We start from the raw sequence: 27,265 nt of genomic DNA, 5'->3' as shown, positions 1-27,265 counted from the left end.
CAAAAATTAAAGAAAAATTATTAAAAGCAACAAGAGAAAAACAACAAATAACATACAAGGGAACTCCGAGAGGTTAACAGCTGATTTGTCAGCAAAAATTCTACAGGCCAGAAGGGAGTGGCATGATATATTTAAAGTGATAAAAGGGAAGACCCTACAACCAAGATTACTCTACCTGGCAAGAACCTCTTTCAGATTTGATGGAGAAATCAAAAGCTTTTCAGACAAGCAAAAGCTAAGAGAATTCAGCACCACCAAACCAGCTCTACAACAAATGCAAAAGGAACTTCTGTAAGTGGGAAAGCAGAGAAGTAAAGGACCTACAAAAACAAACCTAAAACAATTAAGAAAATAGTAATAGGAACGTACATATCGATAATTACCTTAAACATGAATGGATTAAATGCTCCAACCAAAAGACACAGGCTCGCTGTATGAATACAAAAACAAGACCCGTATATATGCTGTCTAAAAGAGACCACTTCAGACCTAGGGACACATACAGACTGAAAGTGAGGGGTTGGAAAAAGATATTCCATGCAAATGTAAATCAAAAGAAAGCTGGAGTTGCAATACTCATATCAGATAAAATAGATTTTAAAATAAAGAATGTTACAAGAGACAAGGAAGGACACTACATAATGATCAAGGGATCAATGCAAGAAGAAGATATCACAATTATAAATATATATGCACCCAGCATAGGAGCACCTCAATAAATAAGGCAACTGCTAACAGCGTTAAAAGAGGAAATCGAAAGTGACACAATAATAGTGGGGGACTTTAACTCCTCACTTACACCAATGGACAGATCATCCAAACAGAAAATTAATAAGGAAACATAAGCTTTATATGACACAATACACCAGATGGATTTAATTGATATTTATAGGACATTCCATCTGAAAACAGCAGATTACACTTTCTTCTCAAGTGTACATGGAACATTCTCCAGGTTGGATCACATCTTGGGTCACAAATCAAACCTTGGTACATTTAAGAAAAATGAAATCATATCAAACATCTTTTCTGACTAAAACTCTATGAGATTAGATATCAATTACAGAGGAAAAATGTAGAAAATATAAACACATGGAGGCTAAACAATACGTTAGTAAATAACCAAGAGATCACTGAAGAAATCAAAGAGGAAATTAAAAAAAACCTAGAAACAAATGACAATGAAAACACGACATCTAAAACCTATGGGATGCAGCAAAAGCAGTTCTCAGAGGCAGGTTTATAGCAATACAATCCTACCTCAAAACAAGAAAAAACTCAAATAAATAGTCTAACCCTACAGCTAAAGGAACTAGTGAAAGAAGAGCAAACAAAACCCAAAGTTAGTAGAAGGAAAGAAATCATAAAGATCAGAGCAGAAATAAATGAAATAGAAACCAAGAACGCAATAGCAAAGATAAATAAAACTAAAAGCTGGTTCTTTGAGAAGATAAACAAAATTGATAAACCTTTAGACAGACTCATCAAGAAAAAGAGGGAGGATTCAAATCAATAAAATTAGATATGAAAACGGAGAAGTTAAAATGGACACCGCAGAAATACAAAGCACCCTAAAAGACTACTACAAGCAACTCCATGCCGGTAAAATGGACAACCCGGAAGAAATCGAAAATTTTTAGAAAGGTATAACCTTCCAAGAATGAACCAGGAAGAAACAGAAGATATGAACAGACCAATCACAAGTAATGAAGTTGAAACTGTGATTAAAAATCTTCCAACAAAATGAAGTCCAGAACCAGATGGCTTCACAGGTGAATTCTATCAAACATTTAGAGAAGAGCTAACACCCATCCTTCTCAAACTCTTCCAAAAAATTGCAGAGAAGGAACACTCCCAAACTCATTCTATGAGGCCAACATCACCCTGATAACAAAACCAGACCAAGATACTACAAAAAAAGAAAATTACAGACGAATATCACTCATGAATATAGATGCAAAAATCCTGAACAAAATAGTAGCAAACAGAATCCAACAACACACTAAGAGGATCATATACCATGATCAAGTGGGATTTATCCCAGGGACACAAGGATTCTTCAATATAGTCAAATCAGTCAATGTGATACACCATATTAACAAACTGAAGAAGAAAAACCATATGATCATCTCAAAAGATGCAGAAAAAGCTTTTGACAAAATTCAACACCCATTTATGATAAAAACTATCCGGAGAGTGGGCATAGAGGGAACCTCCCTCAATATAATAAAGGCCATATACAACAAACCCACAGCAAACATCATTCTCAATGGTGAAAAACTGAAAGCATTTCCTCTAAGATCAGGAAAAAGACAAGGATGCCTGAGCTCACCACTATTACTCAACATACTTTTGGAAGTCCTAGCCACAGCAATCAGAGAAGAAAAAGAAATAAAAGGAATCCAGATCAGAAAAGAAGAAGTAAAACTGTCACTTTCTGCAGATGACATGCTACTATACAAACAGAAATATAAAGATGCCACTAGAAAACTACTAGAGCTAATCAATGAATTTGGTAAAGTAGCAGGATACAAAATTAATGCACAGAAATCTCTTGTATTCCTACACACTAACAACGAAAGATGAGAAAGAGTAATTAAGGAAACAATCCCATTCACCATTGCAACAGAAAGAATAAAATACCTAGGAATAAACCTACCTAGGGAGACAAAAGACCTGTACTCAGAAAACTATAAGATACTGATGAAAGAAATCAAAGATGACACAGAGGGAGAGATATACCATGTTCTTGGATTGGAAGAATTAATATTGTGAAAATGACTGTACTACACAAAGCAATTTACAGATTCAGTACAATCCCTCTCAAGTTACCAATGTCACTTTTTTACAGAACCTGAACAAAGAAGCTTAAAATATGTATGGAGACACAAAAGACCCCGAATAACCAGAGCAATCTTGAGGGGAAAAAACGGAGCTGGAGGAATCAGACTCCCTGACTTCAGACTATACTACAAAGTTAGAGTAATCAAGACAGTATGGTACTGGCACAAAAACAGAAATATAGATCAATGGAACAGGATAGAAAGCTCCGAGAAAAACTCACACACCTATGGTCAACTAATCTATGACAAAGGAGGCAAGGATATACAATGGAGAAAGGACAGTCTCTTCAATAAGTGGTGCTGGGAAAACTGGACAGCTACATGTAAAAGAATGAAATTAGAACACTCCCTAACACCATACACAAAAATAAACCAAAATGGATTAAAAACCTAAAAGTAAGACTGGACACTATAAAACTCTTAGAGGAAAATATAGGAAGAACACAGTTTGACATAAATCACAGCAAGATCTTTTTTGATCCACCTCCTAGAGTAATGGAAATAAAACCAAAAATAAATAAATGGGACCTAATGAAACTTAAAAGCTTTTGCACAGCAAAGGAAACTACAAACAACACGAAAAGACAGCCCTCAGAAAGGAGAAAATATTTGCAAATGAATCAACAAAGGATTAATCTCCAAAATATATACACAACTCATGCAGCTCAATATTAAAAAAACAAACAACCCAATCCAAAAATGAGCAGACGACCTAAATAGACATTTCTCCAAAGAAGACATACAGATGGCCAAGAAGCACATGAAAAGCTGCTCAACATCCCTAATTATTAGAGTAATGCAAGTCAAAACTACAATGAGGTATCATCTCACACCAGTTAGAAAGGGCATCATCAGAAAATCTACAAACAATAAATGCTGGAGAGGGTGTGGAGAAAAGGGAACCCTCTGGCACTGTTGGTGGGCATGTCAACTGATACAGCCACTATGGAGAACAGTATGGAGGTTCCTTCAGAAACTAAAAATAGAATTACCATACGGCCCAGCAATCCCACTACTGGGCATATTCCCAGAGAAAACCACATTTCAAAAAGATATATGCACCCCAGTGTTCACTGCAGCACCATTTACAATAGCCAGGTCATGGAAGCAACCTAAGTGTCCATCGACAGACGAATGGATAAAGAAGATGTGGTACATTTATACAATGGAATATTACTCAGCCATAAAAAGAAACGAAATTGAGCTATTTGTAATGAGGTGGATAGACCTAGAGTCTGTCATACAGAGTGAAGTAAGTCAGAAAGAGAGAGACAAATACCGTATGCTAACACATATATATGGAATTTAAGAAAAAAAAATGTCATGAAAAACCTAGGGGTGAAACAGGAATAAAGACACAGACTTACTAGAGAATGGACTTGAGGCTATGGGGAGGGGGAAGGGTAAACAGTGACAAAGCGAGAGAGAGGCATGGACATATATACACTACCAAACGTAAGGTAGATAGCTAGTGGGAAGCAGCCGCATAGCACAGGGAGATCAGCTCGGTGCTTTGTGACCGCCTGGAGGGGTGGGATAGGGAGGGTGGGAGGGAGGGAGACGCAAGCGGGAAGAGATATGGGAACATATGTATATATATAACTGATTCATTTTGTTGTGAAGCTGAAACTAACATACCATTGTAAAGCAATTATACTCCAATAAAGATGTTAAAATGAAAAAAAAAATGAAAATGTAGATTGCTTTGGGTAGTATAGTCATTTTCATAATGTTGATTCTTCCAATCCAAGAAAGTGGTATATCTCTCCATCTGTTTGTATCATCTTTAATTTCTTTCATCAGTGTCTTATAGTTTTCTGCATACAGGTCTTTTGTCTCCCTAGGTAGTTTTATTTCTAGGTATTTTATTCTTTTTGTTGCAATGGTAAATGGGAGTGTTTCCTTAATTTCTCTTTCACATTTTTCATCATTAGTGTATAGGAATGGAAGAGACTTCTGTGCATTAATTTTGTATCCTGCTACTTTACCAAATTCATTGATCAGCTCTAGTGCTTTCTGGTAGCATCTTTAGGATTCTCCATATACAATTATCATGTCATCTGCAAAGAGTGACAGTTTTACTTCTTCTTTTCCGATTTGGATTCCTTTTATTTCTTTTTCTTTTCTGATTGCCATGGCTAAAACTTCCAAAACTATGTTGAATAATAGTGGTGAGAGTGAGCAACCTTGTCGTGTTCCTGATCTTACTGGAAATGGTTTCAGTTTTTTACCATTGAGAACGATGTTGGCTGTAGATTTGTCACATATGTCCTTTATTATGTTGAGGTAGGTGACCTGATAGGATTAAATGAATTACCCTTACTCTGGCTGCTCTGCTAAAACCATACTGTAGTGGACAAGGGTAGAAGCAAGGAAATAAGTTAGGAGGCTTTACAATAATCCAGGTGAGAAAGAGTGACAGATCATAAGAACTGAGAAATAGTTAAATTGTGAAAGTACTTTGTAATATAAGCATTTAATTCTATATATTTCCCTCTAAGCACTGCTTTAGCTGTATCCCATAAATTGATGTGCTGTGTATTGTTTTCATTGAATTCAAAATGATTCCTAATTTCCTCTGTGATTTCCCCTTTTGACCTATGGGTTATTTAGAAATAATTAGTTTTATTTGCCACTATTTAGGAACTTTCTAGATATCTTTCTATTCGTGATTTCTAGTTTAATTCTGTTAAAGTCCCAAACATACTTTATACAATTTCAATTCATTTAAGTGTATTAAGGTTGTATGACCCAGAAGATGATCTATCTTGGAGGAAGACTCATCCACCAGAGGGCAGACAGCAGATGCAATAGGAAATACAGTTCTACAGCCTGTGGAATGAAAACCATGTTCACAGAAAGACAGACAAAATGAAAAGGCAGAGGACTTTGTACCAGATGAAGGAACAAGATAAAAACCCAGAAAAACAACTAAATGAAGTGGAGAGAGGCAACCTTCCAGAAAAAGGCAACCTTCCAGAAAAAGATTCAGAATAATGATAGTGAAGATGATCCAAGACTTTGGAAAAAGAATGGAGGCAAAGATCAAGAAGATGTAAGAAATGTTTAACAAAGAACTAGAAGAGTTAAAGAACAAACAAACAGAGATGAACAATACAATAAGTGAAATGAAAACAACACTAGAAGGAATCAATAGCAGAATAACTGAGGCAGAAGAACGGATAAGTGACCTGGAAGATGGAATGGTGGAATTCACTGCTGCAGAACAGAATAAAGAAAAAAGAATGAGAAGAAATGAAGACAGCCTAAGAGACCTTTGGGACAATACTGAAAGCAACGACATATGCATTATAGGGGTCCCAGAAGGAGAAGAGAGACAGAAATGGCCAGAGAAAATATGTGAAGAGATTATAGTCGAAAACTTCCCTAACATGGGAAAGGAAATAGCCACCCAAGTCCAGGAAGAGCAGAGAGTCTCAGGAAGGATAAACCAAAGGAGAAACACACTGAGACACATAGTAATCAAATTTACAAAAATTAAAGACAAACAAAAATTACTGAAAGCAGCAAGAGAAAAATGAAAAATACATACAAGGGAATTCCCATAAGGTTAACAGCTGATTTCTCAGCAGAAACTCTACAAGCCAGAAAGGAGTGGCATGACATATTAAAAGTGATGAAAGGGAAGACCCTACAACCAAGATTACTCTACCTGGCAAGGATCTCATTCAGATTTGATGGAGAAATCAAAAGCTTTTCAGAAAAGCAAAAGCTAAGAGAATTCAGCACCACCAAACCAGCTCTACAACAAATGCTAAAGGAACTTCTCTAAGTGGGAAAGAAGAGAAGAAAAGGACCTACAAAAACAAACCCAAAACAATTAAGAAAATGGTAATAGGAATGTACATATCAATAATTAGCTTAAACGTGAATGGATTAAATGCTCCAACCAAAGGACACAGGCTCGCTGTATGGATACAAAAACGAGACCCATATATATGCTGTCTACAAGAGACCCACTTCAGACCTAGAGACACATACAGACTGAAAGTGAGGGGATTTTAAAAGATGATCCATGCAAATGGAAATCAAAAGAAAGCTGGAGTTGCAATACTCATATCAGATAAAATAGACTTTAAAATAAAGAATGTTACAAGAGACAAGGAAGGACACTATATAATGATCAAGGGATCAATGCAAGAAGAAGATATAACAATTTTAAATATATATGCACCCAACATAGGAGCACCTCAAGACATAAGGCAACTGCTAACAGCTCTAAGAGAGGAAATCGACAGTAACACAATAATAGTGGGGGACTTTAACTCCTCACTTACACCAAAGGACAGATCATCCAAAATGAAAATTAATAAGGAAACAAAAGCTTTAAATGACACAGCTAGATTTAATTGATATTTATAGGACATTCCATCCAAAAACAGCAGATTACACTTTCTTCTCAAGTGCACACGGAACATTCTCCAGGATAGATCACCTCTTGGGCCAAAAATCAAGCCTTGGTAAATTTAAGAAAACTGAAATCATATCAAGCATCTTTCCCAACCACAAGGCTGTGAGATTAGAAGTAAATTACAGGGGGAAAAAACATAAAAATTACAAACACATGGAGGCTAAACAATACATTAGTAAATAACAAAGAGATCACTGAAAAAAATCAAAGAGGAAATAAAAAACTACCTAGAGACAAATGACAATGAAAACACGACGATCCAAGACCTATGGGATGCAGCAAAAGCAGTTCTAAGAGGCAAGTCTATACCAATACAAGCCTCCCTCAAGAAACAAGAAACATCTCAAATAAACAATCTAACCTTACACCGAATGGAACTAGAGAAAGAAGAACAAACAAAATGCAAAGTTAGCAGAAGGAAAGAAATCATAAAGATCAGAGCAGAAATAAATGAAATAGAACAAAGAAAACAATAGCAAAGATCAATAAAACTAAAAGCTGGTTCTTTGAGAAGATAAACAAAATTGATAAACCATTAGCCAGACTCATCAAGAAAAAGAGGGAGAGAATTCAAATCAATAAAATTAGAAATGTAAAAGAAGTTACAAGAGACACCGCAGAAATACAAAGCATCCTAAGAGACTACTAATAGTAACTCTATGCCAATAAAATGGACAACCTGGAAGGAATGCACATATCCTTAGAAAGGTATAACCTTCTATGAATGAACCAGGAAGAAATAAAAAATATGAACAGACCAATCACAGGTAATGAAATTGAAACTGTGATTAAAAACCTTCCAACAAACAGAAGTCCAGAACCAGATGACTTCACAGGTGAATTCTATCAAACATTCAGAGAAGAGCTAACACCTATCTTTCTCAAACTCTTCCAAAAATTGCAGAGAAGGAAAACTCCCAAACTCATTCTATGAGGCCACCATCACCCTGAAAACAAAACCAGACAAAGATACTACAAAAAAAGAAAAATTCAGACCAATATCACTCATGAATATAGATGCAAAATCCTGAACAAAATACTAGCAAACAGAATCCAATGACACATTAAAAGGATCATATACCACAATTAAGTGGGATTTATCCCAGGGATGCAAGGATTCTTCAATATAGTCAAATCAATCAATGTGATAAACCAAATTAAGAAACTGCAGAAGAAAAACCATATGATCATCTCAATAGATGCAGAAAAAACTTTTGACAAAATTCAACACTGATTTATGAAAAAAACTCTCTAGAAAGTGAGCATAGAGGGAACCTACCTCAACATAATAAAGGCAATATACAACAAACCCACAGCAAACATCATTCTCAATGGTGAAAAACTGAAAGCATTTTCTCTAAGATCAGAACAAGACAAGGATGTCCACCTTGCCATTTTTATTCAGCACAGTTTGGGAAGTCCTAGCCACGGCAATCAGAGAAGAAAAGGAAATAAAAGTAATACAAGTTGGAAAAGAAGAAGTAAAACTGTCAGTTTGCAGATGACATGACACCATACATAGAGAATCCTAAAGATGCCACCAGAAAACTACTAGAGCAAATCAATGAATTTGGTAAAGTAGCAGGATACCAGATTAACACACAAAAATCTCTTGCATTCCTAAACAATAATGATAAAAAATGTCAAAGAGGAATTAAGGAAACACTCCGAATTAACCATTGTAACAAAAAGAATAAAATATGTAGGAATAAACCTACATAGGGAGACAAAAGACCTTTATGCAGAAAAGTATAAGACACTGATGAAAGAAATTAAAGATGATACAAACAATGGAGAGATATACCATGTTCTTGGATTGGAAGAATCAACATTGTGAAAATGACTGTACTACACAAAGCAATCTACAGATTCAATGCAATCCCTATCAAATTACCAATGGCAGTTTTTACAGAAGTAGAACAAAAAATCTTAAAATTTGTATGGAGACCCAAAAGACCCCAAATAGCCAAAGCAGTCTTGAGGGAAAAAAACAGAGCTGGAGGAATCAGACTCCCTGACTTCAGACTATACTACAAAGCTACAGTAATCAAGAGAGTATGGTACTGGCACAAAAACGGAAATATATATCAATGGCACAGGATAGAAAGCCCAGAGATAAACCCACACACCGATGGTCAATTAATCTATGACAAAGGAGGCAAGGATATACAATGAAGAAAAGACAGTCTCTTCAATAAGGGGTGCTGGGAAAACTGGACAGCTACATGTAAATGAATGAAATTAGAACACTCCCTAACACCATACACAAAAATAAACTCAAAATGGATTAGAGACCTAAATGTAAGAGTGGACACCATAAAACTCTTAGAGGAAAACATAGGAAGAAAACTCTTTGACGTAAATCACAGCAAGATCTTTTTTGATCTAGAGTAATGGAAATAAAACCAAAAATAAACAAATGGGACCTAATGAAACTTAAAAGCTTTTGCAAAGCAAAGGAACCTACAAAGAAGACAAAAAGACAACCCTCAGAATGGGAGAAAATATTTGCAAACGAAGCAACTGACAAAGGATTAATCTCCAAAACATACAAGCAACTCATGCAGCTCAATATCAAAAAACCAAACAACCCAATCCAAAAATGGGCAGAAGACCTAAATAGACATTTCTCCAAAGAAGATATACAGTTTGCCAACAAACACATGAAAGAATGCTCAACATCATTAGTCATTAGAGAACTGCAAATCAAAACTACAATGAGGTATCACCTCACACCAGTCAGAATGGCCATCATCAAAAAATCTGTAAACCATAAATGCTGGATAGGGTGTGGAGAAAAGGGAACCCTCTTGCACTGTTGGTGGGAATGTAAATTGATTCAGCCACTATGGAGAATAGTATGGAGGCACCTTAAAAAACTATAAATAGAACTATCATACAAGCCAGCAATCCCACTACTAGGCATATACCCTAAGAAAACCATAATTAAAAAGGAGTCATGTACCACAATGTTCATTACAGCACTATTTACAATAGCCAGGACACGGAAGCAATCTAAGTGTCCACTGACAGATGAATGGATAAAGAAGACGTGGTACATATATACAATGGAATATTACTCAGCCATAAAAAGGAATGAAATTGGGTCATTTGTTGAGATGTGGATGGATTTAGAGACTGTCATACAGAATGAAGTAAGTCAGAAAGAGAAAAACAAATATCGTATATTAACACATATATGTGGAACCTAGAAAAATGGTACAGGTGAACCAGCTTGCAGGGTAGAAATTGAGACACTGATATAGAGAACAAATGTATGGACACCAAGGGGGGAAAGTGGCAGGGAGGGGTCGGGGTGGGAGTGTGGTGTGATGAATTGGGAGATTGGGATTGACATGGATACACTAACATGTATAAAATGGATAAATAATAAGAACCTGCTGTGTAAAAAAATAAATAAAATAAAATGCAAAAATTCAAAAAAATGAAGAAAACACTGGTAAAAAAGAAGATGGTCTATCTTAGTGCATGTTCCTTTTCAACTGGAAAACAATTTCTATTCTACAGTTGTTGGATGGAGTGTCCTACAATTACTAATTAAGTCAAGTTGTCAATAATGTTTAGGTCTTTTATATCCTGAACATACTTTCTATTTGTCCTATCAATTGGTGAGAGAGGAGTGTTGATCTCCAACCATAATTGTGAATTTTTTCCTTTCTTTCTATCAATTTTTACTTTATGTATTTTGAAGGTCTGTTGCTAGATACATACACATGTAGGATTATAATGCTTTCCTGGAGAATTGACCTTTTTATCATTATGTAATGCTCCTCTTTATCTCTGGTAATATTTATTATTCTAAAGTCTACTTTGTCAGTTATAAACATAGCTACTCAGCTTTCTTTTGATTAGTATTTTCATAGTATATATTTTCCCATCTCTTTACTTTTAACTTATCTGTGTTCTATATTTAGAATGGGTTTCTGTGCTTCCCTGGTGGTGCAGTGGTTAAAAATTCGCCTGCCAATGCAGGGGACACGGGTTTGAGCTCTGGTCCGGGAGATCCCACATGCCGTGGAGCAACTAAGCCCATGAGCCACAACTACTGAGCCTGTGCTCTAGAGTGTGCGAGCCACAGCTACTGAGCCTGCGTGCCACAACTACTGAAGCCCGCGTGCCTAGAGCCTGCTCTCCACAACAAGAGAAGCCACCACAACGAGAAGCCCGCGCACTGCAATGAAGAGTAGCCCCCGCTCGCTGCAAAGAGAGAAAAGCCTGCACGCAGCAATGAAGACCCAATGCGGCCATAAATAAAATAAAAATAAATAAATAAATTCATTTTTTTAAAAAAAACGTGTTTTTAAAAAAAAATGGGTTTCTTGGAGACAGCATATAGTTGAGTCTTGCTTTCTTAGCCAACCTGGCATTCTGGGCTTTTAGATGATGTGTTTATTTCATTTACATTTAATATAATTATTTCATGGTTAGATCAAACTCTTTCTTGCTAGCTGTTTTCTAATGTTTTATCCATTCTTTGTTTCTTTTTTCCTTTTCCTGCCTTCTTTTGAATTCAGAGTGTTGTTTTTATTCCAGTTTATTTCTACTATGGGCTTTTACCTTTTTATAAAAAGGTCTGTGGTTGCTATATGTTTTAAAATATATGTTTAATTAATCAAGATCTACCTTAAAACCATATTACATCACTTCAAATGTAGTGTAAGGACCTTAAAATAGTATATGCCCAATATTTAAAAAAGAATATATACAATGTAGATGTATAACTTAATCACTTTGCTGTACAGCAGAAATTAACACAACATTGTAAATCAACTATACTTCAATAAACGTATTGAAAAAAATAGTATATGCCCAACTGCTCCCTCGCATCTGCTTTTATCAGACTTATGTTTACATTTGCAATAAATATATAATACATTACTACTGTTTTTGCTTTAGATAGTTATCTCTTGAAGGAACTAAAATAAGAAAAATTAATTTTATATTACCTTGTTTTACTCCATTTCCCATACTCTTCATTTCTTGATGTAGAGCCAGGTTTATGGTTGGTCTCATATTCCTTTTTGCCCGAGGAACGTCCTGAATTCTGAATATATTTTGAAGGTAGAGCCAATGAGGTTTCCAGACGTATTGGATATAGCCTTTGAGAGAAAGCAAAGTCAAGTATGACCTCAAGGCTGATAAATCAAAATAACAGCACCAAATAATTTTTCAAAAGTGCATTTAGGGGGACTTCCCTGGTGGTCCAGTGGGTAAGACTCCAAGCTCCCATTGCAGGGGTTCCGGGTTTGAACCCTGGTCGGGGAACTAGATCCCAAATGCATACCACAAGCTAAGAAGCCCACGTGCCACAACTAAGACAGGGCACAGCCTAATACTTTTTAAAAATTAAAAAGAAAACTTAAAAAAATGCATTTAGGAAGAGATACTAGTGTGAAAACAAATTCAACTCTAAAAGAATACAACTTGATACACCTAATGTATTTTATAATTCGATATCTGCCATGGATTTTTCTGCCTCTCAAAGTTCCAATTTCAAAGACATGTAGAAGTTCTGATGGGGGGGGATCTATAGATCTTGTCTGTGTGACTCCTATATAAATATATGCCTACTTTCTTTCCTCCTTGTCAACCTGGATGTAAAACTCAATCCCTTCACTAGTTTCAACAGGAAATCTACTCCTCCCACATTTACCAGGTTTCCTCATCTTTCTTTCACTTTCTCATGTGGTCTTTGTTCCCTGTCTATGAAATTGCTTCCTGTGAATTTTGAATTCCTCTTATTTTGTGTGGAATATAAGGATCTCCTACACTCAGCATTATATACACGATACTGCTTAGGGAGGTTATCAGAATAAAGGAGGCTTCAGGAGCTGCCTTTCTTAGAAATTTAGGTATATAAATACACCTTACTGTTCCAGGTAAAGTTCACCTGGAATTTGCAGGCAGGAGGTTTATCAGAAGTGCTCTTGAAAACAGAAGTGCTCTTTGAAGGAGCAAGGAAGCTAGATTAAGTAAAGGTAGAATTTGAAATGAGATACAGTTGAAACAGTAGTCTCAGCGAATGCCACAGAGATCCCTCAAGAATGAGATGATCTACAAAGATGTCCCACATTAAGGAATGTACCCCACAACAATCAATCATCAGATATGGCTGCCCCCAGGAACTAGAGCTGAGACTTGAGCATGGCAGTTTCCTTCAGCTGAGGGCAATTCCCAGAGTTGCATGTCAGTACTCCCAGCATCTGGGACCATGAAGCCTTAACCAGGAAGGGGAATCTAGGAGGTCTCCAAATGCATCCACTACAGTCCATCCCATGCCATTTAGTTCCACTTGCTTTGTACAGCATATCCCCTCCACAAGGAAACAACTCCTTCAGGATTACAATTCTCCTCCTTTCCTCGGAAAGTTTTTAGAGGAAGTTTAGTGGGACAAACTAGTGTTAACCTCCTTCTCCCTTTCTCCTTCCTCCCCCACCCTCAGCTGCCCTCACCCCTCCAACTATTCTCTAGGCTGCACCTGATATTTATAGTCTCCCTCATCTATTAACCTCATCTACTAGAGTTCACCCACCCTTGACAATCAATGGGTAGTCAGCTGGTCTCCAGCACTTACTTGGTGGATGACCCAGGCCCCTTTCCCTGAGGGGGTCTGGGCCCATAGTTGCTGTGCCCTTTTCAGGTTGTGGCTTCTGCACATGTCCATTTACCATTAAAATTGGTTAGAGCAATACCAAGAACCCCCTTCCCTTCACCCTCTTCTCTAAGCAGATCACTTGTGTGCCAAATGTATTATATTTAATGTGCCATTAAACACCTACAGGATGTAGAGTTGTGGGGATGGGAAGAACAAGTTCCCCAAATGGGTCATTGGAAGTGATAATAAGCATAGTCCCTTCTCCTTGCAACCCTTAGTTCCCAGATCCACATATTTTCCCTTGGGGAATACAGCAGCACAGAATGGTTGATGATTTAGGGTGTGCTCTTGATTCTGTAGGATGAAGGTATATACCACATTCTTGCACAGTATAATTTCCAACTTTCCACCTTAGGTGTATACCTTCAAAAAGCCATTCCATCACTATCAGGCCGGCAGAATCAGGGTGGTAAAATGTGATAGGACCAGTGAATCTCATGGTCAGATGCCTACTGTTACACCTCATTTGATGTAAAGTGCATTGCTTGGGCCAATGAAATTTATGTAGGATCACATATTGGTAGATCAAACATTTTGTTTGCTCATGGTTAATGGTGCAGCCTATGAGTCTAATGAGCAGGAAAGGCAGTCATATAGAGAACACCACTCAAAATAAATTTCTGCCTCTCGAGATTTCACAGACATAGTGTAATCAGCTTTGTCTAGTTGGTCCCCTCAAGGTACCGTGCCATATTAGAGGGCAGCATTAGTCTTGCTGCTGGTAGGTTAGGTGATTGGCAGCAGCACTATTAGGTCTGCTCTGGAGTGCCCACATTGTTGGGCTCATGCACAGCCTCCATCCCTGTCTCCATAGTTTCTCCTGTATAAACCCTTTGTGCAACACTGCAGTGACTTTCAACAAAGACTGGCTAAGTTATTCTACATGGTTATTTAGTGCCCCTTCAACAAATTCTCTCTGGTGGGCATTTTGATGTGAATCAAAGATATCCACACTTTATGCCCGTGTTTATATGTCAATTCAAATGCCTCTTCTCGAAAACTCTCACTCTTCTTTCTCCATCCAAGCCCCTGAACAATGAACCAAACTGTTTGTCACTGCTAATGAGTCCATGTATAATCTTATATCAACCTGCTTCTCTTTTGACACAAAATAAATAATCATGCACACACCCAAACCTCTGCCAATGGTGAGACTGTCCCTCACTGCTGTCCTTCAAGGCTACCCTGAGTGAGGCTTTTGGGCGAAAGTCCAAATTGTGTATCAGTTGTCTACTGTTGTGTAACAAACTACCCCAAAACCAAGTGGTTTAAAACAACAACAGTTTATTATTTCTTAAAGTGAGATGACAAACATGGCCAAGGATGGAGACAAATGAAATGGAATGAAGGTGAGTCATAAAATGAGTATGTCTAGTACAGTGATTGTGATACCATCATCAACAAAAAATGGCAGGACGTGGGATAGAGACTGAGCTAGACAATAAAGTTTTAAATAAACATAGGAGATAAAAGAGAAAATCTTCATGCTTCCTACTAAACAAAACCAGAATTCCTTACCTTTGTCTTCAGGCCTCTCCTCACTTTAGACTTTCTTTTCCTGTTAAATATTCTCCTCCGGTGCCAATTTTAAGACCCTATCAGAAACCATTGTGAGGAAACGGCCTTCTACCTACTGTCTTCATGTTATTCCTTCATCCTGGAGTTTCCCTCCTACCCCATCACACTCCAACCCTTTATGAAATACTTAATTACTTTTTCTGATCCAACTCAAATTCTTTTTCCGAAGTAAGCGAGGACATATGTAAACAAACGGAGCCTCCATGAAGAAACTCCTGTCAAGAATAAACCTTCCCTCCCCTGAACGCACTGAAATCCTTAAAAGCAGTGTCCAACCCTTACTGACCTTTATACTGCTGCACAAAGCACGTACAGGTGTTTACGGTTTAATAATTGAATGACTCAGCACCTTCATGCTTAGGCCATACAGCCTTGTATGATACTTTGGAGTCAGTTATCATTTCTATAAGATAAAATCTCTTTGAAGTCAGAGACCAGGTCATAATTTTGATTTTCCTAGCATGTAGCAAAATGTCATGACACTTAGTATCAAAATGTTTAAGTTAATTTGTTATGGGAATTACTGCTAATCAAGGACACGTGAAAAGGGAAGGTGCTCTGTTATAAGAACAGCCTCAGTGGTTTCCATGAATCCACTTTTGAAGGTAGAATGGCCCTTTAGAGATGTCTTGAGAATCAAGGTAAGCGGGACGAATCTTTGCATTCTGTATGACCCAGGCATTGAATGTGTGCTGCATCCCAGGAAGAGTGCATAACTTTGAGTGAAGCCGCTTCCTTGAGCCAGGGGCAATTCCTGAAGAAGAACACAGCTGTGAGCTGTCAGCATCCAAAATTCCAGTCAACTTGGAGAGAACTTGGTTCTAGAAGGGGATGTGGGTGGTACACAACAGCATCAAATACAGCATCCTGAGGGGGAAATGGAGCCTCTTGTTCACCTTCTGTACAAATAAATCCTCTTCTGAGGTATAGGTGAAAAAACAGGACTGAACTTACTTTTGGCACCTAAGCCTCAAACTCCTCTGTGAGCCCAAACAACTCTTTTTTTTTTCTTTGAGGATTTAAATTGGCACCTGAGCTATTTATTTCTGATTCTGCCCTGTCACTTGGATACTGGGAAGGTTTTTCACACTCACCTACACAGTGCCAGTCACTCGTGCCAATACCGCTGCTGCCCCCACCTAATCAGGCAGGGTCTTCCTGCATCAGCAGCCATCTCTGTGGCATATTGCTTTCTGGGTGTTATACAGTTGTCCCTAGACTGAAGATCACAGCTTTAGAGAATATGGCCCTGAAAAAAATATTCCCACCAGCATCCTTTATCATCTTTTCCACTCTCAGAATCAAGGCTGACTTTTGGGTTAATGACTTCTACATACAAGGAAGGAGCATCAGCTTCTGTTGTTTTCAGCGCTTACATGCATGATCTCTGCCTCCTACAAGAAGAAGGAGCCAGAGTATCTATTGGGCAATTTTGCTTGCAGGGATTAGTTGTCTCCTTGGTTCCTCCTTGTTTTCTGCTCTTAGTTTCTGGATGGCTAAGGAAAGTCTCCCCTAGCAAGTGTTGTTTGCTTGGAAATACCCATCTTTTCTATAACAAAATTTTAAAAGGAGTGGGGGGAGAAAGATACTGCCACCTGGCAACCTATGCATTAAAAATGTACCATATAAATGAGTAGCTCCTAAGTTAAAGGTGGATGGTTCCAGCTGTTCTCTCTGAGATCAGACTTCATACACTAAGTTAATGGACACAGTCTCTCACCAGGTTTTCTGAGAGGGAAGTTGATTTTACTGCTAAACCAGCAACATCGGCTGCAACTCCCCAAGTCTCTACTAAGGTCTCCAGTTCAAGTCTGCCATTTGGTTGGGTTCCATCAAGACAGGATCTGTCACCTTTCTCTCTCCTCTTCCTGTATAAATCTTTACTAACAAGGCGAATTTAGATCTCCCATTCTAAAGCTTCTCCAATAATGCCTTACTGTATGTCGCTCTTGTAATAACATGCTTTGACTGAATCTGATTTTCCAAACTGTTCAATAGCACTTTGTCATATGGCTCATTGCAAAAGACTCTCTAGCATTAACACATTTCCAGAGAACTTTTCTCCTTCCTGTTGGTACATGGTAGGGGAGCAGATGTACCAGTCTCTGTAACTTTCCACATTATCAAGTACACCTGTCGATGCTGTCAAGTATTTCATCACAGAGGTGAAGCTCTGGCAGGACTGAGATCATGTGTACTTCCTAATGCCAAGCCTGTAAATTTTCTTTTAATCTCCCTCACATCTCTGCCTCTGAAGCCTGCCACTATTGCAACACAGCATGCTCTCTTCAAACTCACAATCCCGCTGTCTGTTCCCTCAAATTGGACTGCTTGAGAATGCAAGCTAGTATATGGTTAACAAATTAGCAGCCTCTGCTGGGGATTCCAAAGCTTGCTGGTAACTGATTGAACGGTAGATGTCCTACATCTGGGGGACTCTGTCTCAACAAATGGAGCTTGGTAGGGGACTTTGGTCAGGCAAAATCACAATGGCCATGTACACACTTCCCCTTCCAAACAGAATGTTATATTTTAGAGTCTGTTGAGGTAAACTTCAAAAAAAAAAAATCCTCATTTGAAACTTGGGTTGGTTTTGGCTTATGTAATGGTATGATAACTTCCTTTTTGCTTAAAAATATTCAATCTTGAACAGTGTATCCCTATACAAAACCTGAAAATTTGACCTAAGAGCAGATCTCTACTTTGGGTTCCCTATGAGACTGTTTAAAATTCTCAGAAGGGCTGTTGTTCAACTGAAAATAGAGATGCCGTGAGGCACATCCTAAAAATCCATAGAAGGCTTTTGAAAGGGTCTCTGAGAAATCACCTTAAATCTTTCTATGTCTTAAGAAAGGATTTTACAGTTATACATTTTACTTCATATTTACCCTAAGACCATGTTTCCTGACAGCACCCTGGATTTACTCTTTGGCCTGAGGCTCTTGTTTACTTTTGAGAGTCTTCTTCTGGGAGAGACTAGAGATGAGAATTGGTTTTATTTTTAAACCTAGCAAAGCAAGGGCCATTTTTACTTGTTCTACATTCTGCTTGAAAATGGAATAGTTTCTATTTTAACTCATATCTCTTTATCTTCATTTTATGATAGTAGCTAGAAAACCTTAATTGTCACTTTCAACATTTAGCCAGAAATATCCTTATCCAGATCAATTAGTTCACTAGGTGCAGTTCTATATTCTGCAGTGATAGTTTTCATAAACTTCCCACCACTACATATCCAAGGTCTTCTATCTTCCAGCCCCCAATAACATTTCACTCACTCTCCTTCAAGCCTTCACTGACAGTCACTTTGATGCTCACTGGTCCTGGTAACACCCTACTTCCAGGTAACAAAACCTGTTACTTTTGCTACATAGCAAATCCACCTAAAACCTACTTATATAAAACATTCATTTCATTTTGCTCATGATTTTGTCTGACAGGAATTTTAGGAAGGGTTCAGCCGGGCAAATCCTGCCTGGAGTCTTTCATGCAGTTGTTGTCAAATGCTGGCCAGGGCTACGGTCATCTGAAGGCTCAGCTGGGCTGGATGTCCAAGAAGGCTCCCTCTCATGGCTGGCAGTCGACACTAGCTGTCAACTGGGAGCTGAGCTCTGCTGTCCACTGAAGCACATACAGGTGGCCCCAACATCTGGCTTAGTTTCCTCACATCTTGGAAGCTTTGGGTAATTGGAATTCTAACACAGCAACTCAGGGCTTCAAGTGTGAGTGTTCACTGAGGTTGGATGAGTTTCTGTAAATGCACTTTTTACATATCATACAAAGTTACAGACAGGAAAAAGGCCGTAAAAGCCTTCATTATTGTCCCTTTAACACCCCTACCTAACAAGTTACCGTATTTACAAGTAGAAATATCTTCTGAGAAATGTCAGGCATCTTGTTTGAATCCCCTGAAACAAAACAATTTCTGTGATGCACGTAGAGTTATGCCAAGAAGGCCATCTGCCAGCCAGAATTTCATCCTTTAAATACCTTGTTATGGCAGCACAAAAGAACACAATGAGCTTTGTTTAGAGTGTCAGTCTTCCATCTCTGGGCTAAAAGGATTAGGTCTAAATTGCACATCATTACATAAGACCACATGAAAATGTTTCCTTCTTTTGTCCTTAAAAGATCTTCATGGTGTTTTATAAAAAGCCAAAAAAAATGTTAATTGAACTAAAGAAATCTATTCATAAGGTCATAAGCAGTAGATTTGCCAGGCATTCTAATTTATGTTATTATTTGTTTAACAGACAAAAGTCAGGGGAATTTTCAAATATAATCATTTGTTGGATATGACAGGGGGTTGAGGAGAGCTCATAAAGCATGATGATTCAAAGGAAGCAATTTGGAGTCAGATCTGGTTTTAGCCTCTCTGGTTACTAGGTATGACTAGAGAATTTACTTAACCTCTCTGTGGCTCATTTCCCTCATTTGTAACATGGAGATAAAAGTATTCAACTTCTAAGGTTGTTTTAAGGGTTAAATGAAATAACACATGTAATTTACTTACCAGGGCTTGGCACACAGTAGATGTATAGTTAACAAGTCAGATAAGAGTGAGCATACACTTTCAATAGGTTTTGTGTGTGTGTGTGTGTGTGTGTGTGTGTGTGTGTGTGAGTGTGTGTATGAAAGAGAGAGAGGGAGAAGGGAGAAGTGGAGAAGGAGAGGGAGGCAGGAAGGCAGAGAGAGAGAATGAGGGAAATTGAGGGAGAGGGAGAGAGAATATTTTGGGAAGGGCATATAGATAACATTGTTGGAAATGCAGTATACATGTGATGGTGATTTGTTAATGCTAACTTACTTGTTGAAGAGATTTTGAAGATGTTGGAATGGAAAAGGAATGGAATGTCAGGAAGTATTTGGAGATTATCTGACTTTGAGAGAGTCACTTGTCTCCTGTACACAGGACAAAGCAGGAAGTTGGAAACATTTCTCACCTCCTCCTCCCCTTTCTGTTCTCATGTTAGTTCCAATTTTGCACACAGCCCCTCTCCCAGCACTTCTATGCACCTGTGGTCAGAGGTTGTCCTTTGAACAAGACTCAGCTGTCCACTAGGTGAAACAGTTGGAAAGCCACTAGGCCATTACAATGTCACTGCAAATAACTTAGAGGTATTTTCATATTATTATGGGAGAAAAGCCCAGTCTAATATACAAACAAAAGCGAACTTTCCTAAGGAACAAGAGTTGTGGAAGGAGTGAAAGAAAGATTCTGAGGTAGGCAAGGCCTTTCCTTGCTTTTCAGATGAACTGATGAGGTCATTCCTGTTTTAATCTGTTGAGTTAGGCCATTTGGAAGAAATGCACTCTGCAATATAATGCGGTAATCTTGCCATTATAATTAGAATAATAAGTTCCATTGCTTAGGCTTATTTCTATAGTGGTTTTGCTCAAAAAGTAATATTCAGCTTAGCCATGTAAGTAAAAAAAAAAAAAAAGGGTATCAGTGGCCAATTTCCAGGTTTTTCAAAAAAAAATAGAATTTTTATTTTACCTTAATACAGGTCTGTTCAAAAGCAATTCTGTTAACACCCTTCAAATAACCTTTTAAAATATTACTTATGAATCTATGCACCTTGATAAAATGTTTCCTGTTTCTCATTTCCCCAAGGCTAAAGTGACACAATTATTAGCTTTTGATAGGGTTAAACAATAACTACCCATGCTTACCTTTGTGAAAGAATGGAAAATAAATATACCTTGAAGCATTGTAATGGTTGAAAAGATTCCCATACTTCAGTTCCTTCTTATGTTTCTTTTTCCTAGAAGAGCACAGAGAGATTTAAATGAATCTTTTAAATAATTTTTTTCTCTACTTCTCATGCTGAGTAAAGTCCTTTCTATCTCTAAATGTTAACAATATCATCCTTTTTAATGGGGACCCTCTTTAATCCTGTGTAGTAGTAGTTATAGTATACTAGGAACATTCTATCAATAGATGCTGGGGATATACCAGTAAACACAGCAGATACAAATTCCTGCTTTCATAGAGTCTATGGTCTAGTGGGGGGGAGACAGAAAATGAACACTGTAAGTATCGAATGTGGCAATAAATGATAGAAAATTAAGGCAGGAAGGGAATAGGGAGTGTCAGTGGGGCTGGGCAGGGGTTGTGGTTTCAGATAGGGTGGTCAGAGAAAGGTTCTTGAGAAGATGACATTTAAGGAAAGATGTGAAGGAAGTAGAGGAGATGCTGTGTTTTAAAGAATAGTTGGCAGGCCAAGTAGAGTCAGTTAAGGGGAGAACAGTAAGAAATGAGAGGTAAGAGGGGCCCAGTCTGGTAGTCTATTGTAAGTTTCCCAGGTCAGTTCTTTCTTACTGGAAGCTTAACTAGAATCCTGGATTATGGAAACCTTACCCTTCTGATGGGAATTTAGGCAGTTCCTTATACTGTCCTCAATTTTTTTCTTAGCTCCAAAAATGAGAACTCAGAAATATTCAGTTTGACTGACTGTACTCTGCTAAACTTTTATTTCTATTTTTAGTCAATGCTTATAAAATACTTTATTTTGTAAAATATTTCATCATGACTGTCCGTAAAAATTATTTTGCAGAATCCTCATTAACCTGTGTCATATGAGATTTAGTGTCTTGTTTGCAAATTTATAAGCTGTAGAAGGATTACCTGTGACTTCTATATTTTTTGTGTGAGAGCATTGATTTTATTTTTATTTAAATTTTAGTATTTCCCATGATGAATCATTTTTCAACATTATATTGAATTAGAAATAAAGGTACTCAAAAGTTACTAATAAATGCTATATATCATGCTATGTTTTGTGTTGCTTGAATTGGTAGCACTGAACTTTGAGGACTTTCTCAGAGTTACGGAAGGGAAATAACTCTGTGACTTAGACTGTTATAGAATTTGTGATGAGGAATTCACACTTCCCAGTAGCTTATGCAGCACTGTTTTCACATTACATCCATCCAATCTTCTGTGAAGAGAAATACTAGATTGATGTTTTCCAGAGTATTTCTGTTACCCTCCAGAGTTAGGTACTTTTAAACAAATATTGTCCTTTCAGTTTGTTTGCACATTTCATAGGTAATTTCATAGGTAATTTCCCCTGTGCCAGAATTTGCTATTTCAAGATATTGAGGCAAACAAGACTGCTAGAAATAAAAAACAAGGGAGGCACTTCCATGTACCAAGCATATGATGGTAAATATCTCCTCGAGTAGCTGAATCCAATCCCTCCAAAGAAGGTTGGTTCATTTGGCCTCTTAGAATAATGTTGAACTTTTTCCTAGCAGAGATATGGCGTGGTATTCGATTGAGGAAGCTGCACAGTGCATTTGGTCAAGACCTAAGGTTAAACCTGTCTTTTAAGCTGGAGAGGATCAGATGGAGTCTTTATGGCCACTCTGGATGGACTGTGTTTACACTGTGAATACTGAAAAGCATGCATTTCCTCTCAAATACTAGGATCTGCAGCTGCTGGTTAAAAATACATCCAATTGGATGCCAAAAGCTGAAGCAATGGTCCATACATTTTAAGAATACAAGAAGAAAAGCTTGTGATTCTTTTATAATTGCATTGCCCATAATAAAATGTCTTAGAAAAGATTCTTGCAGAATTTCTGCTTCTCTATGCATTTGGTTAAATTAAATCAATCTGTTTAACATGAATGAATTTTTCAGAAAGATAAAGAGATTTTTAACTTTTCAAAATAATTGTGTGTTTTTCTTTGTTAGTGAAAAAGGCATACAAAGCTCTAAATATTAGACATATTAGATGATAAATGAGGTTTTGGGGTTTTTTTTGTTTTGTTTTGTTTTGTTTTGTTTTTTGCGGTACATGGGCCTCTCACTACTGTGGCCCCTTCCGTTGCAGAGCGCAGGCTCAGCGGCCATGGCTCACGGGCCCAGCCACTCTAAGGCATGTGGGATCTTCCCGGACCGGGGCACGAACCCGTGTCCCCTGCATCGGCAGGCGGACTCTCAACCACTGCGCCACCAGGGAAGCCCATAAATGAGGTTTTATCTATAAAAAAAGGAAGAAGAGTAATTTTATATTATATGCCTCAAGAGCCTTTTTTTAACATTACTTTAGATTTTTATGTAAGGATTACATAGGATTTTGGAAATCCTAAATCTGAAAAGGACCTTGAAAGTTACTTAGTTCAGAAATGCTAACAACAACAACAATGATGTTAATAATATAGCTAACCTTTGAGCACTTACCATTTGCTGGGCACTGTTTTAAGAAGCTTTACATATGTAATCTTAGTCAATCTCCAAAATAACCCTATGATGTAAATATTATTAACTTCATTTGACAGATAAGGGAACTGAGACACAAAATGTTTAACAAATCTGCCTGAGGTCATGGAGCTAGCAAGTGGAAGAGTCAGAAAGCTGAAGAAACACTTATAAAATTATCCCAGCCAGTTCTGTCCATGGAAAGTGTACACAGCTGTCAAGGAATGTGATCTGAAGGTGCCAGAAGGTCTACCCAAATACATCACCTTCAACAGTTTACGACACTGCCTCAAGTTCTCACCAACAGAGAAAGTGCTTTGTGTGAAGATAATTCCTCCAAAAGGTTATATTTTAAAAAATATTACCTAAGAATTGCCCATTAATGATAGCACGACCAGATTGACACATTTTAGGGAGAATTGGATGATAAAAGGAAAAACGAAAAGAGCTGTTGAAAGTAAACACCATAACAGACACTCTTGGTAAATCTTGGCAAAATGGTGGGGGGGGGGGTGGGGGGTGGGAATGAAGACAAAATTCATCCAATTTGGCTTTAGTTGGATATGGAAATTATCTATCTTAAAATGTCTTCTCATTTGGGAGATACAGTCATACTTGATAGTTAAAACTTTACTATTTGCACTGCTAAAGTTTGATTAACAGCAAAAATTATCTCTGTATAACATATTTTCCTTACCACTTGCTTTTTTGAACAGAGATTCTTAAATAAGGGTCCCACATACAGCCCCTATTAATATATTAAATTTCAAGTATGTATGGAAGAATGCAAAGCACCCTAAGAAGATTATCCAAAGAGTTCATCAGATTCTCACAAGTACAGTTTGTCCTCCATATCTGTGGGTTCTGCATCCACTGATGCAACCAGCCACAGATCAAAAATATTTGAAGAAAAAAATTCCAGAAAGTTCCAAAAAGCAAAACTTGAATTTGCTATGTGCCTGGCAACTATTTACACAGCATTTACATTGTACTTCCAACTATTTCCATAGTATTTATATTGTATTAGGTATTATAAGTAAACTAGAGAAGATTTAAACTATACAGAAAGATGTGCATAGGTTGTGTGTAAATACTATGCCATTTTACATAAGGGACTTAAGCATCCATGGAGTTTGTTATTCTCGGTGGGGGGTGGGGGGTAGGGGGCTGGAACAAATCCCCCCAAGGACGGCTGTATATATGAATCACCCAAAATAGTTAAATCAGCACAAAATTAACCTACCCCAGCGGCACTTCCTACCTATCACCTAAAATTAATGCCTGCTGGAGCTGGTCTTTAACAACGCAGAGACTATAGCATACAACTGTTTTGAATTATGTATCTTAGTCAGCATCCAGGGCTACATTCAAGCTGATGTTGTAGAAAGCAAAATATGGTATGCAAAATGGTAGGCAGAATAACATTACATACCACTGGTTTGCTAGAATTATCTTTCGCCTTTTCACTGTGTTGCTGCAACAATAAATGCAACTCTTCAGGACTGGGGTTTTAGGTAAATAATGCAACAAGGAAGTGAGACAGGTAGGTCAATGAAAGTTCCTAGCAAAGGGTTAGGCAAATAGAATGGGCAGTCAATTAATTAAAATGCTTTTCAAAATGAACAAACTGACCTGGCTTTCTTGGTGAGCTATTACCAGGTTCTTTTGAGTTCTTAAAACATTTTCTTTACTCTCTGTTTCACAACAAACGTGGGCCAATTGCTGTGAGTTAATTGAAAAGGATTGTTTCCTAGTTGCCAAGAAACGGCGCTTTCTTACATTATGCAGGCCATTATGTGCACAGATCAAGCTTCCTGATTTTTCTTTCAGGGTTTAAGAATATTGGCTGCTGTGATTTAGTTGTCCCTTGAGCAGAGGAGCGCAAGTCAAGAAGGATTTCAGGGGTATTGTTCCATTTCAATTTACCAGGTAAGATTTGGATTTATTTGAAAGTGCTATCTTCTCCCTTATGCTTAACTTTTCCTAAATCACTTAAATGCTTTTGAGTGAATGGGTGAATATGAAACGATGACTTTACCTGGGATAGCTTCAAGTAAAATCGTGCTAAACTGATTTTCTTCCAGCTGAAGTTTCTGAGGGAAAAAAATTTTTTTAAAGAGGTAGCCCTAATAATTGAGGTCTGTAAGACAGCCTCTAGAGTTTGTTTCTCATTGTTTTCAGAGTAGTAGATACAGGTAAACCAAGAAGTTGTGAGTGTATTTAGGGTTGAAATTCTAAAATCATTGCTATGGAAGCAAATATCATGATTTCTTATTTGGAGAAAAGATTTCAAATCTGACTGGTTCCAGCTGAGAAATGGACTTTATATTTGTTAACTTCAAAAGGAAGACTTGTTGATCTTATGTATAACTTGGTTACCTGTCTCTCTTAAAAACAAAGCCTCTCTGCTGGCTATTTTCCTCATGATTTTATCTTAAAGATGAAGATAAAATCAGGGTCCTGTACTCAGTGTAGCTTACTAATACATATGATACAAACAAAAAATGCACCCTTCTTTCTCAGGAAGGAAAATATCATTTACTGATTCAAGGTTAGCTGCTCCCAGGCAAAGTAGTGCTCACTGTGGGTAATAATGTGGGATAAGTGTTTGACGAGGACCCTGTGTATTGAGTTTGCTGAGTCAATTCATCCTCCCACTCTTAGAGTTCACACTTTCACAGGGTTAGGTTGAACTCTGTAATCCTGTGAACTTACACTCACAACATCACACAGTTTACATAGACTATACGTTGAAAACAAGCTTTGTCAAATTTGCAGGGAACCTAGCTGAGCGCTGTTATTGATCCTCTCTTTCAAAGTCATATTTTACCTCCTCTCCTGCATGGCTCTGGATTTCCTAGGAATATATTTCCTTTACAAGGAAGATCATTGTAATGGATACAAGTCAGGTCAAATATTTGTCGTCTCATTAAGTAAGTTTCCATTTGTTCAGAGTTTGAAGACAACTGAGTATAAAGATGACCTGTGCAATATGAACCCTAGCTGATGCTGGAAAGAAAGCATTGCAGCATGCCTTTAATGATAATATGATTTGGGTTTTCCACCAGTGAACCAATACTCTGGTTAGGAAACTATTTTGTGCAATAATGTGAATCACTATCAATGAAGGGATAGTTGAATATGACACTCAAACCATCCATTTATTTTTAACTTGTCAAATTGGAGTCTCCTTTCTTGAATTTCTATACATTTTAAACTAAAATAACAAATCACAGTATCATCAGTTATCACAAATTCATTACACTGTATTTTTTATTTACATAGTAGTAAAATTAAGCAGCCCATTTAAATAAATGCATGGTTTGTAGTTATGTATACTTGGTGTGACTTACTACCATTTTTGGAACAGTGCATTTCTTTCCAGGTAAGATGTAATTAAACAATTCCATTCTAGCTTACATTCCCTTTTTTACCTTGTCAAAAAGTTCTCTTTGTCCTGACAATATACTTTTGATATTATTGGTATTATGGTGCTTAAAATATCTATGCTGGTAAAATTTTTG

At 37.5% G+C, this 27,265-nt stretch overlaps 2 long non-coding RNA genes across 6 annotated transcripts in view; one reads left to right on the top strand and one right to left on the bottom strand.

Moving 5' to 3' along the window:
• The window catches only part of LOC141279165 (uncharacterized), a 205,327-nt gene that overhangs the window by 118,513 nt on the left and 59,549 nt on the right, over positions 1–27,265 (bottom strand). For 3 of the 5 annotated variants that reach the window (XR_012333044.1, XR_012333046.1, XR_012333043.1), the window contains 3 exons: positions 21,206–21,297; positions 15,470–15,546; positions 12,243–12,395 (listed from right to left, as the gene is read on the bottom strand). This is a non-coding gene — a long non-coding RNA (uncharacterized lncRNA). The other 2 variants (XR_012333045.1, XR_012333042.1) reach the window with 2 other exon arrangements.
• The window catches only part of LOC109549361 (uncharacterized), a 61,121-nt gene continuing 59,416 nt past the window's right edge, over positions 25,561–27,265 (top strand). Inside the window, exon 1 of the long non-coding RNA XR_002175650.3 lies at positions 25,561–25,670. This is a non-coding gene — a long non-coding RNA (uncharacterized lncRNA). The remainder of the gene's footprint in view (positions 25,671–27,265) is intronic.

Source organism: Tursiops truncatus, chromosome 7 (genome assembly GCF_011762595.2).
Source record: "Tursiops truncatus isolate mTurTru1 chromosome 7, mTurTru1.mat.Y, whole genome shotgun sequence".
Lineage (NCBI taxonomy): Eukaryota > Metazoa > Chordata > Mammalia > Artiodactyla > Delphinidae > Tursiops > Tursiops truncatus.
Note: the sequence above shows the minus strand (reverse complement) of the source record. Positions and strands in the feature narration are given on the sequence as shown.